General features: G+C 39.7%; 1 pseudogene across 1 annotated transcript; it reads left to right on the forward strand.

Annotated features, from left to right (window-relative positions):
* The first annotated feature begins 221 nt into the window (after positions 1-221).
* LOC105534388 lies at positions 222-1,157 on the forward strand (annotated as a pseudogene). The gene has a single exon (XR_001005265.1). The product of XR_001005265.1 is annotated as a cell cycle checkpoint protein RAD1 pseudogene (transcript).
* Positions 1,158-16,380: the final 15,223 nt, after the last annotated feature.

A 16,380-nucleotide genomic window follows, 5' to 3' on the forward strand; every position in this document is an offset into this window, starting at 1 on the left:
TCATCTACTATTTACTTGACATCTCCACTTGGCTGTCTAAAAAACATCTTGACACCGGCTCCACTTCCTCCGCGATTTCTCGGAGCCCTCTAGCTCCTCCTCAGGGACTTTCCTGGGAAGGTCTCTCCCACGTCCAGACCCACCGCAAAGGTGTTTCGCGATCCGCGGGGCAGTTGTTGGCCTCAGGAGCATTTCCCTCCGGGCCGAATGCGCAGTGGACGGCTATTCTTTTCTGAGAGCATGCCACGTGTTTCACAACTAAAAATGGTATCAAAGTAACAGTAGAAAAATGCAAAGTGTGTGCAAGCAAATGCTTTTACTCAGGGACTTTAACTGCACTTCGGATGTGTTACCAAGGTTATGGTTACCCTTTGAGGCTGTTTCTGGAAGAAGGAGGAGTGGTAACAGTCTGCAAAATCAATACTCAGGAACCTGAGGAGACCTTGGATTCTGATTTCTGCAGCACCAATGTTATTAATAAAATTATTCTACAGTCAGAGGGGCTCCGTGAAGCATTTTCTGAACTGGATATGACGAGTGAAGTCCTACAAATTACAATGTCTCCTGACAAGCCTTATTTCAGGTTATCTACTTTTGGAAATGCAGGAAGTTCCCACCTTGACTATCCCAAAGATTCTGATTTGATGGAAGCATTTCATTGTAATCAAACCCAAGTCAACAGATACAAGATTTCTTTACTGAAACCCTCTACAAAGGCATTCGTCCTATCTTGTAAGGTATCTATTCGGACAGATAACAGAGACTTCCTTTCATTACAGTATATGATTAGAAATGAAGATGGACAAATACGTTTTGTGGAATATTACTGCTGCCCTGATGAAGAAGTTCCTGAGTCTGAGTTTTGAGTATGACAATTCACTGATATTTATGTGTACATTTATGACAGATGAAGTTCTTATTCTGAGTACAGTACTCTTTATAATTTCATGTTGAATTTTCTATAAGGAGGAAGAACAATGGGGAAAATAGGAGCACGGTCGTGTACCTAATAGTTACTATGTTTTCTAAATACATTTTGTAGAGGGCATGTAAATAAATGTTTTCATGTAGTCATAGATTATTCAGGACTGTCCTTTAGTTCTGTCTTTTGAACCCACAGTTATGTGAGCCAAGGTAACATTTCAAGAGTCTAAAGGCTTAAAGTTTGATGCAGCTACCTGAAATGTTCTATTTATTTACTATTAGAAAAAGCAAAGGCATATGAGCATTGCTTATTAGTTTGAATTCTAGAGACTAGATCATGAAGTGATGGTTCTCAAAGTGTTGTGCCCACACCAACATCAGAATGGCCTGCAAACTTGTAGCAAACTCTGGGGAGGAGGCCAGCATTCTGTATTTTAACAAGCTTCCCTCAGGAGATTCTGATGCTTAAAGGAAACTTTTTTCTTTAATAGGATTTAATTGTATTGAGATAATTGCTTTTACATGTGATTTCCTTGCAAATGTTCTGAAGTTGAGGCATCATCAAACAAGTCTGAACAATTGTTTATGTGATTTATTTTTAAAGTAGACCTTTTAAAGAGTTCTGTGAATGGGATATAAAGCAATTTTCAGTGTTACAGGTTTTCTTCTTGTTCTCAAAACTGTTCACTGTAGTAAGTAATGGCAGTCAGTACTTATTACTTTCCATTTGCCTATGAGTTTCTTGACAAATCAAGGTGTAGAAAACCAGTTATTAAGTGATTTTGTACTTTCCTGGTAGTTGTCACTAAAATAATTTTTGTGGCATATAAATATATTTAATAAAATACAATACTAAAAAAAAAAATCTTGAATGTAACATTAAAAAGAATTGACTTTTTCCTCACTGAATCTATTCCTCTTCCACTTTTCATTAATACAGTAAATGACATCACTATTCATCCAACAATTCAAATCCAGAAATTTAAGGAGTCATACTTGATTCTCCTTATTCCATCAGTCTCCACATGAAATCCCCTAGCAAATCCTGTTAGCAGTTTTACCTCCAAAATGCATTTTGATTTATTCATTCTTCTCTCTCTCTACCGTCACCACTCTGGCTTGTACCATTCTCATATCTCAATCAACAATTTCAGTAACGTTCAGCTTCCCTTTTTCTATTCTTGTTTCTCTTCCTTCCATTCTCCCCATAGCAAGCAGTCAGAATATGCTTCATAAATATAAACCAGATTTCATTATCATGATGCTTAAAACCCTTTGTTCCATTGCCACAAAATAAACAAAACATTCACCATGAACCTGTAAGGCTCTGCATGGACTGTACCCTGTCTATCTTTTTAATAGCTAACACTCTGATGTCCCTCTCCTCAGAGAGGTCTTTCCCTTCTCAATTATTTTTTGGCATATTTCCCTGTTAAATTTCTTCAGAGCACCTCCATCAAACTTAATTCTTTCACCTAACAATTTATTTATTCTCTGTCTCCCTGCTCCCTCAATAATAGTTTAGAAAGGCAGAGGCCATGATTCTCTCATTCCTGCACATACTGATGCTCAATAAAAATGATATTTAACTGAATAAATATCATTACTCAGAGGAGTATTTCCCAAAGCACATTTCATGAAATAGTAGAATGTTAATGACACACAAAAATGATGTCATGAGCTCATTGAAATCAGTAAATATGCAGTAAATATTTTGCAAAATATTTACAGAGATTGCTCAGTAGATTTAATGTACCAGTGTGTACTGTGAATTTTCAAGAGAGGGACATAGTGTGCTGTATTGTTATTTTTGTTGTTTTGGATTAAAGACATGTATAAACTGATCCTACAGTAAGGCAATTTGGGAGTTTGTGTATGTTTAATGTGGCTACACTGTAAAATGAAAGAACATGTGTAGGAAATTTAGGTTGTAATTTATTACCTAGTCTATTTAGTTATTTTACCATATTTTTGTGACTATTTCTCAGTTGTGTATACTTTCTTAGTATTTGCTGACTTTTTTCAGTAAATAGGCAATCATTATACACTTAACTTGAGCAACTACATCAAACTTAATTCTTTCACTCAATTATTTGTTTTCTCAAAGAATTAGATTAGGACTTAATTTTTATTTAAAAAATAGTGCTTTATAAAAATTGTTCTTTTTTAAAACAGATTGAATGAGAAAATGTGGTTTGTCAGGCCATACCTTTGCAGGTTGGTTAATTAGCACAGAGCACCTTCCAAGGTTTGTTTAAACTGCAGTAATATTAGATTGGTGCAAAAGCAATTGCAGCTTTTGCCATTAAGAGTAATTATTTTTAATTCAGTCTCACTCAGACCTTCCTTTCTCCTAAATTTTTCAGTAAAAGCCTAGTCAATATATGTTTGTGTAGTATTTAAAATTTAATAAGTTAGGGCAGATTATGGTTGAAAGTTTGCAACATCTTCCTGTGTCCTCTCTTGCGGACAATCAACCCATTATAAATGTGCAGATTTAGAGGCACATTTATGCCTCCCAAATGTGGAAACTACATTAAAAGTAATTACTTTTAATGGTGAAAACTGAAATTACTTTTGCACCAACCTAATAATTCAAAGTCTCAAGTTATCATTCAGCTGACATATATATCTATTCATAGATAGGTAAATAAACTTATTTTTAGTAATATGTATTTTCATTTTAATATTTCATTCTAGTGGCTTTATAAAGAGATTACATGAACAAATTTATAAATTTTTATTCTTTCTATAACTTAACCAATCCTGCTGGTTATGTCAATTGGTCTTTTTACTTCAGGTCATGGAAAGAATTGATATGTCTTTGCCTCCGAATTTGCACATGTATAATGGGCCGATTGCCAACAAGAGAGGAAACAGGAAGAGGTTTCAAATTTTCAACCATAATCTGCACTAATTTATTAAATTTCAAATAGTACACAAACATATTGACTAGGCCCTTATTGAAAAGTTTAGGAGAAAGGAACGTCTGAGTGGTTGAATTCCTCAGCAATCTGTGGATGCATCATTTGAATCAGAGTATTTTATTATTCCGTTGGTGTTGCTTTTACTGGACACCTTCTCCCAGGTACCAGGGATTGTAACCCGGGGTCCCCAGATTTTTGGGTATGCACTGTAAAAAAGGACCCACTTATAACTATTATACCTTGAGCTCTTATTTCAAAAAAGTTCCAGGGAGAAGCTCGGCCCCAGAAAAACAAAAACTGGATCTAGAGATGCCTGAGTTGGAGATGAATTTTGCTGAACTCCTCTCATTACCATACTAAAATCCCCACCCCAGGAGGAGCTTATTTGTCATTTTCCGTACATGCTTCTGCATGATCCGCAACTGAGCCTGCACTGACTGTACTCCATCTCTACACAGAATGACTCAGCTAACCAACCCAATAAAAGCCCTGTTTTCAATGATGTTTGGGAGCCACTGCTTTGGGAACTATCCTCAGTGTTCTCTTTACTTGTTGCAAGTAATCAAATCCCCTAGTTAAATCCACCTTGGTCATTGGACTGTCAACCCTCAAGTGATAAAGCCCACCTATTGTGTGAGTAACAATCCTGGTGACCCAGACGGGCTCAAGACCCTGGTTCTGATCCTAACTCCTCAAAGCCTCCCAGTAGGTGAAGTGGTCGGTAGTGGCAGCTTACCCAGGCTAACTTGCTCACATTGCCTGAGAGGGGTGGGTATGATACAGGAGGATCTTTCACGTGGTGACAAGCCCACCAGGCTGTCACTTGGGCCTACCTCAAAAGAGTGTAAGTGGCCGCCTGAACCTTTTTGTTCTGTGATCCTTCAGTGCAGGAAGTGGACCTCACACCACTAAAAGTTGACTAAAAGTGTGAATTCTTTGGATCTAGCAGTGGGATCTCTAGAGTAAGGGCAGTGTACCTCTGTTTGACTTTCTGTCTTTTTCTGGTTTGTGCCCTCGGGGATTGAAAGAAACTCCCATCACAGTAAACAGCAATCTAGACCTGGCTAGCCAACAGTGAAATGAACTGTGAGATCAATTTTTCCTGAGATAGCTTTAAGGTCATCAGAGGGGATGCATCTCCCAAAGCAGAAAGGGACCTGTGGAGGCTGGAAGCCCTTGACTTTGACAGCTAGACTGGGAAAACTTCAGCTTAGGAGAGGGGGCCCACACTGATACTTTCCTGATTCACTCGGGTATGTTCTCTTCAGGTAGCAGATTTTAAAAGAAGGGGAAGCCACTTTGCCTGATGCCTAGGAGGGTCACTGGACAGCCTGATGAGATTTTTCAGGAAGCACACGGGGCTGTGCTAGGGACCCGCCGGGTCACCCTCACACATTGACTTACTTTTGTTATGTGTGTTAGAGGGGTCTGTCATTATTTGAGAGGAAAAATCAGTCATTTCACATCTGTATAGCTGCTAACTTGTTATTTAAACTTTGAGAAGCTAGGATCGAACCCTAAATAAGAACTCAAGGGTATGGGGAACCTGACCTCTGTATCAGAGCAAAGCCCATTAGGGTTTATTCTCTAAACACTAGAAGATTTGGGGGTATTCAGACAAAGCCTATTAGGGTACATTATCCAACACTAGAAGATTTTTGGGTATTCTCCAATAACTAAAAAGAAGATGATTTTCTTTTGTAACACAGCCTGGCCACAGTGTGTCCTAGGTAGCCAGGAACAATGGCAGAGGGACAGCTCAGTTAATTACCATGTCATTCTTCAGCTGGATATTTTCCATAAGAGGCAAGACAAAAGGGATGAGATATCACGTGTCCAATGTTTTATGGCCCTTTACCAGAATAGGGACCTATATATAAAGTGTGGATTTTACGCTCTCAAGGTCAGACCACCTGGATCTCCAGCTAAGCCACTGGAGAAAGTGCTGCCAATCCTAGAGAGCCTTGTGGATGAGAAAAACTCCCTTCACCCCATGAAACCCAGGAAAGAAGAGAGTGGAGAGAGGGAGGCTGTCATTCTAACAGATTATCGGGGATATCCCCTCCCACATAACCACCTGACTTGGCAGATAAAACCCAACTAAAATGCCAGGGACCTCCCCAACTAATGTGTCAGGGGCTTCCTCATCCTCCTCTTGGAATCTAGCCTCCTCTTCCAGATAGCACAATTCCGGAGTGGGAGCTTTTACAAACTGGGAGGCGGGATGTTTCCCCTCAGGCAGGTTTTGGATGGGGATATGCGTTTATTTCAAGTACATGTGCCTTTTACCACCTCTGACAACTGTAATTGTGAAATACATACAAAAGGCTTTCAAGCTAACCTGAGGAATTTACTTCCCTTATAGGAGGCATATTTCCCATTTACAACCTGACCTGGGCTGATGCTCAGACCTTGGTGACCACTTTTTTAACTACTGAGGAAATATCCACAGTTTTAGCTGAGGCTGGGGCAGAAGCTGGCAGGCAGTATCATAACCAACCCAATAGCCCCATCTAGTGACCAGAAGAGCAATTGGTTCCGAATGCAGAAGCCCATTGGGACCCCAATACCAGAATAGGGAGGGAGAACTTGGAAAACTACCAGAACATATTATTGAAAGGAAGGAAAGAAGTTAGCAAACCTCCTTTTAATTGGAGTAAGCTTAGGGATGTTCGTCAGGGACCTGATTAGAACCCCTCAGCGTTTCTAGAATGGCTGGGAGAGTGCCTGCAGGACTATACCTCCTGGGACCCTGAGGTACAGGGAAGTCAGATGATCCTTAGCACCTGTGTGTATCTCAGAGTGCCCCAGATATCCACAGAAATATCCAGAAATTGGCCATAGGCTCTGACATTATCCCCTCTCCAGTTAGTAGAGATGACCTTCAAAGGTTTCAATAACAGAGATGTGGTTGAAGAAGGCAGAAAGCAAGATGAAGAAACAAGCAGCTTTCTGGTAGTTGTGCCTCAGTCCATTCCAGACAACCCAGAAAGAAGGGAGCCAGCTTGGGTGACTGATCCCAAGCCCTAATGTGGGATCAGTCTTGGGCCACCGAAAAACTAGGACCTAATCAGTGTGCCTATTTCAAGTTAGCGAGACATTGGGAGAAGGACCATCCCAGCTGTCTCCAAAGAGAGAAGGCTAGGGACAAGCTCTCCTCAACCAAAGAAGACTGGCAGGACCCAGGGTCTCCCCAACTGGCTCCTCAAAATAAGATCTCTATCTCCTTAGAAGTAGGGGGAGAGCCGATTGAGTTTCTGCTCAATACGTGAGCCACATTCTCTACACTGGCTAGCAGAAAGCGTACTCAGAGTGTGTAATATTAAGGGGATGTCAGGAAAGGGAGACAGTGAGCAGTTTCTGGAGGCTCTGTGGTTCAAAGACCCTGACCCACTCTTCCCTGTATGCCCCTCAGTGGCTCATCCCCTTGCTAGGGAGGGACATACTGACAAAACTTGAAACCATTGTCTGCCTCAACCAAGTCCACTTAGAAGTAGAGGTGCCAAGAGCTCAAAGAGCTGCCTTCCTGGCCCTTCTTCATGAAGACCTTGATCCTCCAGGAGAAACCCTAGGTGATATTCTAGCACAAGTCAACTCTGAAGTATGGTCACAGGGCCAAATAAGAAGGGTTGTCACAGCAGAACTTATTAGGATACAGTTAAAACCAAACAGCCCAACACCAAGAGTAGGACAATATCCTCTAAAACCTGAAGCACTGCAGGGAATGGAGCCTGTGTTAGAGAGTCTCTTACTCCAAGGACTGATCAGGCCTCGTCACTCCCCATATAATACCCAACCCTTGCTGTTAAAAAACCAGAAACAAGAGAGATGGTTAACAGTACTGCTCAGGACATTTACCCCGCAGAGCCTAATCCTTATATATTGCTAGCCAGTCTCTCAGGGGACAGCAAATACTTTAGCATGCTAGCTCTCAGAGATGCCTTCTTTTATGTGCCTATAAGCCATGACTCTCAGGAATTATTTGTCTTTGAATGAGAGGATCCTAAGATGTTTCAGAGAAGTATTGCTGTATGGTACTTCTCCAGACTTCAAGAACTCCCCGAACATTTTGGGGGTCCCTAAGCTGAGCTCTATGAGACCTGAAGATATAGTGGAGCATTGTCTTGCAATATGTGGATGATATCCTCATAGCCAGCCCTGTTAAAGAAGATTCTGGTAAAACTACCCTTCCAGTCCTGAACTTTCTAGCAGAAAGGGACTGTAAAGTGTCAGAAAAAAGCCCAGATTTCAAAGGAGACTGTCCAGTATTTAGAGTATGTTATCCCTCAGGGCCAGTGCAAACTTCCCTATGACCAGAAAATGTGTTTACCACCTGGTCCCTCCTGGGAACCATACACAATTGCATGGATTCTTGGGTACAGTGGAATTCTGTTGCATCTGGACCCCAAATTTTTGGCTTATAGCAAAGCAACTTTATGACAAACTCCAAGGGCTAACAACCACCTTTTTATTTTCTTTATTCTTTCTTTTTTTTTTTTTTTTTTAAGACAGTCTCATTCTGTCACCCAGTCTAGAGTACAGTGGCATAATCTCACTGCAACCTCTATCTCCTGGGTTCAAGAGATTCTCCTGTCTCAGCCTCCAAGTAACTGGGATTGTAGGCATGCACCACCATGCCTGGTTAATTTTTATAAGTTTAGTAGAGACAGAGTTTCACTACATTGCCCAAGCTGGTCTCAACCTCCTGGCCTCATGCAATCTGTCCACGTTGGCCTCCCAAAGTGCTGGGATTTCAGATGTGAGTCACCGTGCCTGGCCACACCCACCCTTTTGAATGGGATGGGCAATTTGATCAGGCTTTCCAGAAACTTCAAAAGCTGTTACTGGAGACTATGGCCCTACAGCTCCCCAACATAACTGAGCCTTTTGACATCTACATCCATGAAAGACAGAGAATAGATCTTGGAATGCTGACCCAGATGCTAGGACCCATGAAAAAAGTGCTGGACTACTTCTCTAAATGATGTGACAGTGTGGCAAGAGGTTGACTCCCCTTGCATAGGGCAGTGGCTGCCATTTGTATGCTTATCCAGGAAGCTGAGAAGGTTACAGAGTCAAGAATTGACTATTCAGATCCTCCACCAAGTGACAAGTATACTGGAGTCTAAGGGAGTTATTGGTTAACAAGTTCCAGAATGCTGCAATATCAGGTCTTGTTAATAGACACCTCTGACTACTGCATGTGTACATGCCAAGCCTTATCCCTGCCCTCGCAATGCCCATCATCCAGGATTCCCTAATCCATTACTGCTCCACCACCATAGAAGAACTATACTCTGGAAGAAAAGATACATAGAGTGAACCTCTTCCTAATTTGGAAAATGTATGTTTGTAGATGGCAGTGGCTTCACGGAAAGAGGCAAAAGAAAGGCAGGTTACGTGGTTGTCTCCCCATGGGAAACCATCAAAGACTAGAGCCTCCCCATAGGAACCTCTACCCACAAGGCTGAGATAATAGCATTAACATGAGCCTTAATGTTAGGAAAGAACAAGGCCTTGACACTTTATAGATACATGAGATATGTGTCCTCTGTTTTCCATGCCCGTGGAGCAACCTGGAAGGAAAAGGGACTTCTAAATGCCAATAACAAGGAAATCTAATATGGAACTGAAATATTGGCACTTCTGTGGGCCGTGGAAATGCCCAGAATAACTGCTGTAGTCCTTTGCCAAGGTCATCAGGAGGGTCTACAAAATAATACAGAAGAACAACCGGGAAGACACCATGGCCAAAAGGGTTATGCTGGGTGGGGAGGGGAAATCCTCCAAATTTCATTGCTTCCTTTGGTATCTTTTCATGAATATAAGCCAAGATGCTCCCCTGGGGAATTATAGGAAGCCAAGCAAGAGGGATACCAGAGTTCCCTCTCAAGGGGGTGGGCTCAAATTTAAAGAGGTAGGATATGGCTGCCCAAAAATCTAAGTTGTGCTATTACAAAGCATATCCATATTTCATCACACTACAGCAAGGAGGCTATGCACACCTGGCTCCTTAGGGTAATAAGGACCTCAAGGGTAAAGAAAATTATGAAGTGGCTGACCAGTGTGTCTTGTTTCAGAAAAGCATGCTCAAACCAGACCTCCCAAGTCTACTTTGGCCAAGATGGTACAATTCAGGGGAACCATGCCAGGGGAAGACCGGCCAATTGAGTTCATTGTTATGCCTATGGCTCCTGGAGGATTTAAACACCTCCTGGTACTTAGAGATATCTTTATCTGTTGGACAGAGGTTTTTCCATGCTGGACTATGAAGTCAGGAGAAGTCATAAAGGCTTTATTAAAGGAAGTTATGCCTTGATTCAGTCTCCCTGTGCCAGTCCAGACTGATAATGCACCTGCATTTGTTTCTAACATAGTGACAAAAACTTCCCATGCCTTGGGCATACAGTGGAAGTTGCATGCAGCCTGGGGACCACAGCCTTCAGGGAGAACTGCAAGAGCTAATAGAACTCTCAAGGGTATCCTAGCCAATTTATGCCAGGAGGCCCAAGAGAATTGGTTAAAGGTATTTGCCATAGCCTTGGCCCACATATGGGCAGTACTCGGAGGTAAAGTGGGGTTTCACCCCTTCGAAATTATTATACGGAAGGCCTTATCCAGGCAAGCAAAGCCCCCTTTTTTGCCCAGATACAGAGATAGAAAGGACAATAAAGCATATCATTCATCAACAGTCAGCAGTATCCTCTATAAATCATTATGGCAATCACAGCCTCCCAGTCCCCCCTGGGGTAAACCTTCCCACTCATACAACCCAGGAGATAAGGTATACCTTAAGATATAGAAGACCAAGCCCCACCAGGACCAGCTTTACCCTGTATGGACAGGGACCTACCTAAAGCTTCTAAGCACTCATTCTCCCCTTAAACTCCAGGGAGTAACCCATTGGATCCATCACTCAAGAGTGAAAAAAGCCAAGAAGCTCCCACGTTACCCCCTGTCCAATATACTTGTGAAGCTATCATGGACTTCAGATTGGTTTTCAGAAGATAAGGTCCAGATAAGTAAAAATGAACTCTCTTTCCTTTATGCTGCCTAGCCCTTTTAGTTCCCATGGCCAGTGGTCTCCGGGAGGCCAAGGCAATAGTAAACTTCCAGTGGGAACAATCTGTCCCAGGGCTGGATATGCCACAGGCATCCCTAGACCTGAGACGGTGGTTGTTGCCTTTCCTTTGAGGGAAGACATTAACATCACAGTGGTGGACGGAGATTCAAAATCTCACCCAAGCCTATAGCTGTCCAAATGGGCCCTTCATGTTCTATGTTTTGTGTGGACCTCACCCATAAGAGCAGTGTCACCAAGAGAATAGGCCCCATTTGTTTAAATTGCCCAAAAGAATAGAAAAAGTGTCAAGAATGCTCAGATCAAGAAGATAATGAAGGCAAGCCTGATATCTACCCCTTTAGCTTTAACCTCACTCACCCTTGCACTCCAAACACTACCCATTTGTGTCCCATCACAAAGGGCTATCAGGGCCCAAAAGATCTTAATGCCAGTTATTACCATCAATGTAAAATTTGGCAAGCAATAAACAAAGCCTTTTTCCTCTGTTGGGGCCCTGAGTGGCCACTGTTCTGTTACTTTTCTATCAAAAAAAAAAAAAAAAAAAAAAACCAGTACAGGTGACTTTGAAAAGATACAGTAGGGAGCACCAAGTTTAGACTTGAGGGATCTGCTTAGGCTTTACCTGGGAAGAAACATTTAAAAGCTTCAAGGAATCTCATTATTGAGCCTCATAGTATTAAGTAATTTCTTTCTCTGTAAAAGATTTGCCATTATTATTTATAAATATGTTATGAGAGACATGTACAGTTATAGATATCAATATATAAATTTATCATAAATGTATATCATATATATGACATACAAATGATATATACATTAATATATCATACATGTATAAATAAATATATAAATAGATATATAGGCGTATTTGCTCCTGAATTTCTCCTTAAAATTGTTATTCAAAAGAACTGACAAAGAGGAATGAGAATAATCTCTATTGAATGATAACCCACAAAATATTTCCCACTAACAAGTTATTTATCTTTTATAAAGAGTAGAAGTCAGAAAGATGTTTAAGGAATATAAACTTATTACTGATTTTGGTATTTACCATGTAGGTTTGTTTCAGTTCTTGTTATCAAATCTTAACAAAATTTTAAACTTTGCATATAGGACAAGAATATGTAAGCAGGCTGATAGTTTATAGTACCATGCTTAGCCTTTATCTATTAAAAAATAAAATTTAGAAAGAAAACTAATAATTCTTTGCTTCCAGGGAGAAAAAATTTGTTTTGAAGGCTCAAAGACATTTATCAGGAGCTTAAAAAGCATCATAATCACTTCCACATTTAAAAACCTTTTGAAAATATATAATCAATTTTTGACAACTTTTTAGAGAAGTGGTGTTTATGTAAGCTTTTGAAAATTTTAGACAGGTGTGTTTTGGCAGCCTAATCTTGGTTTTCAACATCCAGCAAAAACAGAAAAGTCTCCTTACTGTAAAAATTATTAATAATACAGAGTATACTTTTAGTTGCTTTCTGCTTAGTTTGTGACAAATAGTAGTAATTTCAAAAATGAGAATTATTATAATTCGATCAAACATGAATTGAAAAATCTGATTGTAGTACATATACCCAAGACCTTTTAAATAGTGATATGTTTAACATCTTGGTTGACAGACAAAAAATTATACAATAGAACTAATGAATGTATTGTTGATTTAAGTTTCCAGATTTAATTTATTTATGTTAAGGAGTGTTTACTACGTATGTGTGGCACAGTGAGGACCACAAGCAGGAAATTACACAGTTACTGGCTTTGGTGGTTAGTGAAAAACTACAACCACTTTGAAAGTATCTATTGAGCACCAACCATGTGCAGTGAGTCTATGAAAAGCGCAGGCTGAATGTCAAAGTGAAAATTGTGTGGGTATCGGCACCAAAGAGATTAAGATACAAAAAGATATGGAAAGGATAGATAAGTCATTAATATTTAGAGCAAACTGAAAATCATTTCTTCTTTCTTATTTATATTCTATGACTTGATGGCTTGAGGTATAATGTATACGATATAACATGACTCAAAAGAAAATAAAGGAATTTTTATTGTAGAAAAGATGAGGAACACGAAGGGCTTTCAGGGTAGTAAAACCACTCTGTGCGATACAATAATGGCGGACATATGTCATCGCACATTTGTCCAAATCCATAGAAAGTACAGCACTAAAAGCGACCCCTATTGGAAACTATGGAGTTTGTGTGATAATAATGTGTCATTGTGGGTTCATTGACTGTAAAAAATATACCACTCTGGTGCAGTATCTTGATAGTGGAGAGGCTGTGCCTATGAGAGACAAGGAGACATGGCAAATCTCTCTACCTTTTGCTCAGTTTTGCTGCAAAAGTAAAACTGTTGTAAAATATAAAGTCTATTTCAATTTTTTTAAAGATAAACTAAACAATATTTCAACTATAGGCATGCCTGATTTCATCGTTCTTCACTTCATCACCCTTTGTAGACGCTGCATGCATTTTTCTACAAATTGAAAGTTTGTGGCAACTCTGCATTGACCAAGTCTATTGGTGGCATTTTTCCAACAGCATGTGATCATTTTATCTGCATTTTTAGCAACAAGGAACTTTTTAATTAAAGTAGGTACTTTTGTTGACATAATGCTATTGGACACTTAATAGACTAAAGTATAGTATCAACACAACTTTCCTATGCACTAGTAAACCAACAAATTTGTTTGACTCATTTCTTAGCTATATTTGCTTTATTTCAATATTCAATTTATTGTGGTGGTTGGGAATGGAACTGGCAATATCTCCAAGATATGCCTGTATACTCATTAAGTATATCCTAGAAACCTGTGGACTAAGAATATGGCTTTTGACAATTGCAGAGGAAATAAATATCAATACCTCAGTATTTAATAAGATCAGGGCAAGTTTTCCAAATAATGAGGCCTGAGAAAGATTTCCCTTTTGCTCTTGATAAAAGAAGGCATCACATTTTATACTGGACTACAATAAAATAAATACATGGATGATATTCTCATAGCTATATCTTTCTTTTGAAAGCACAATTCCATTAATGCAGTTTTAGGAAGTATAAAAATAATGCATTCAAGTGTGCAGGTTTTTGGATATCTGAATGTTTCATAGATAAAATGTAGACTATCTAAAGACGTGCTCTCAAATTACATAAAGAACACACACAAATATAAGTGGAAGTGTGCAGGGATATGAGAGTCATATTTTACTCAAAGTTGAATCATTTTAAAGATTAATTTTAATTTTAAAGAAACGCGCCTTTCATGGGGTAGTATGCACAATTAGCATAATTTCACCCTTAAAAAAAGGAAGGAAAAGGAAAAAAGCATGAAACTTCTAAGAAATTTCACTGTCTGTTTGCAGCAAGCTATTTGGCTTTGCTGTTAGTTGCTCATGAGTACTAATTTCCTCTTCTGTCATTATGGTGACTTCAGTGAATATATTTGAAATTGTAATTTCAGAGGAAGAGTAGAAGATTATACATGACAATATCTGTGATGTGCTTCACGGGGCTACATACTTCTGCCTCCATTTTCCCTCTGAAGTGCATCATCCCCAATGCCAGCGAAATTTCTTGTGAAGTTACAGATGAAAAGACAAAAGACAGGTAAATTGGAAATAGAAGAAAAAGCTCCAAGAGGCAAAATGTGGAGCCGGCTGATTACAGTCTTTGGAGCCAGAAAAATCTTGTTCGAAGTCCTGGTGATGCCATGTATTTGTGTATGACTACAATAAAGTTACTTTTCCTCTGTAAGCCTTACTATCTTCATTTGCAAATAGGAGTAACAATAATATCTACCTCATAAATTATCATAAGGATTACAAGATACAATAAGGCTTCACTGTCCGATATGGTAGCCACTAGCCACTTTGAAACATTCGAAACATAGCCCATTTGAATTCAGGTGCAATGTAATTATAAATACAAACTGGATTTTGAAGACTTGGTATGAAAAAAAAGAAAGTCAAATATTGCATTAATACTTTTCTACATAGTTTACATTATTTTTATCTTATAATGATATGATTTGAATAAAGTATATTATAAAAATTTACATCACATATTTCTTTTTATTTATTTATTTATTTATTTTTTTCCTTGAGATGCAGTCTCGCTCTGTCGCCCAGGCTGGAGTGCAGTGGTACCATCTTGGCTCACTGCAAGCTCTGCCTCCTGGGTTCACGCCATTCTCCTGCCTCAGCCTCCCTAGTAGCTGGGACTACAGATGCCCGCCACCACACCCAGCTAATTTTTTGTTATTTTTTTAGTAGAGACGGGGTTTCACCGTGTTAGCCAGGATGGTCTCAATCTCCTAACCTCGTGATCTACCTGCCTCGACCTCCCAAAGTGCTGGGATTACAGGCGTGAGCCATCACACCCGGCCCAACATCTGTTATTTAAAAAATTTTTAATAATAGCCATTCTGGCTGGTGTGAGATGGTAGCTCATTGTGGGTTTTATTTGCATTTTTTTGATGATTAGTAATATTGAACATTTTTTATCTGTTTGTTGGCCATGTGTATGCCTTATGTTAAGTATCTGCTTATGTCCTTTGCCTACTTTTTAATTAAGTTATTTGTTTATTCTTGTTGATTTGTTTAAATTCTTTATAGATTCTGGATATTATTCTTTTGTAGGATGAATAATTTGCAAATATTTTATCCCGTTCTCTAGGTTGTCTGTTTACTCTGCTCATTGTTTCTTTTCTATGCAGAAACTCTTTAATTTAATTAAGTCCTATTTGTCTTTCTTTGTTTTTGTTGCATTTGCTTTTGAGGTATTAGTAATTAACTCTTTGCCTAAGCCAATGTCAAAAAGAGTTTTACCTAGATTTTCTTCTAGGATTTTTATAATTTCAGGTCTTACATTAAAGTTTTTAATCAACCTTGAGTTAATTTTTGTCATGGTAATAGCTAGGGGCAGAGTTTAATTCTTATGCATATGGCCAGCCACTTATCCCAGCACTATTTATTGTTAATCCCCAAAACAATGAGGAAAATGTCTCCAGAGCATATCAGAGGTCTTCACAGCAGCCCCTCCCATCACAGGCCTGGAGGCCTAGGAGAAAATGGTTCTGTGGACCAGGCCCAGGGTCCCCGTGCTGTTTGCAGCCTAGGGACTTGGTGCCCTGCATCCCACCTGCTCTGGCTGTGGCTTAAAGGAGCCAATGTAGAGTTCAGGCCATGACTTCAGAGGGTGCAAGCCACAAGCCTTGGCAGCTTCCACATGGTGTTGAGCCTGCAAGTACACAGAGGTCAAGAATTGGGGTTTGGAAACCTCTGCCTAGATTTCAGAAGATGTATGGAAACGCCTGGATGCCCAGGCAGAAGTTTGCTGTAGAGATGAGGCACTTAAAGAGAACTTCTGCTAGGGCAGTGAGGAAGGAAAATGTGGCGTAGGAGCCCCCACACAGAGTCCCCCCTGGGGCACTGCCTAATGGAACTG

This window comes from Mandrillus leucophaeus, unplaced genomic scaffold (assembly GCF_000951045.1).
Source record: "Mandrillus leucophaeus isolate KB7577 unplaced genomic scaffold, Mleu.le_1.0 Scaffold1340, whole genome shotgun sequence".
In the NCBI taxonomy this organism is placed as follows: domain Eukaryota; kingdom Metazoa; phylum Chordata; class Mammalia; order Primates; family Cercopithecidae; genus Mandrillus; species Mandrillus leucophaeus.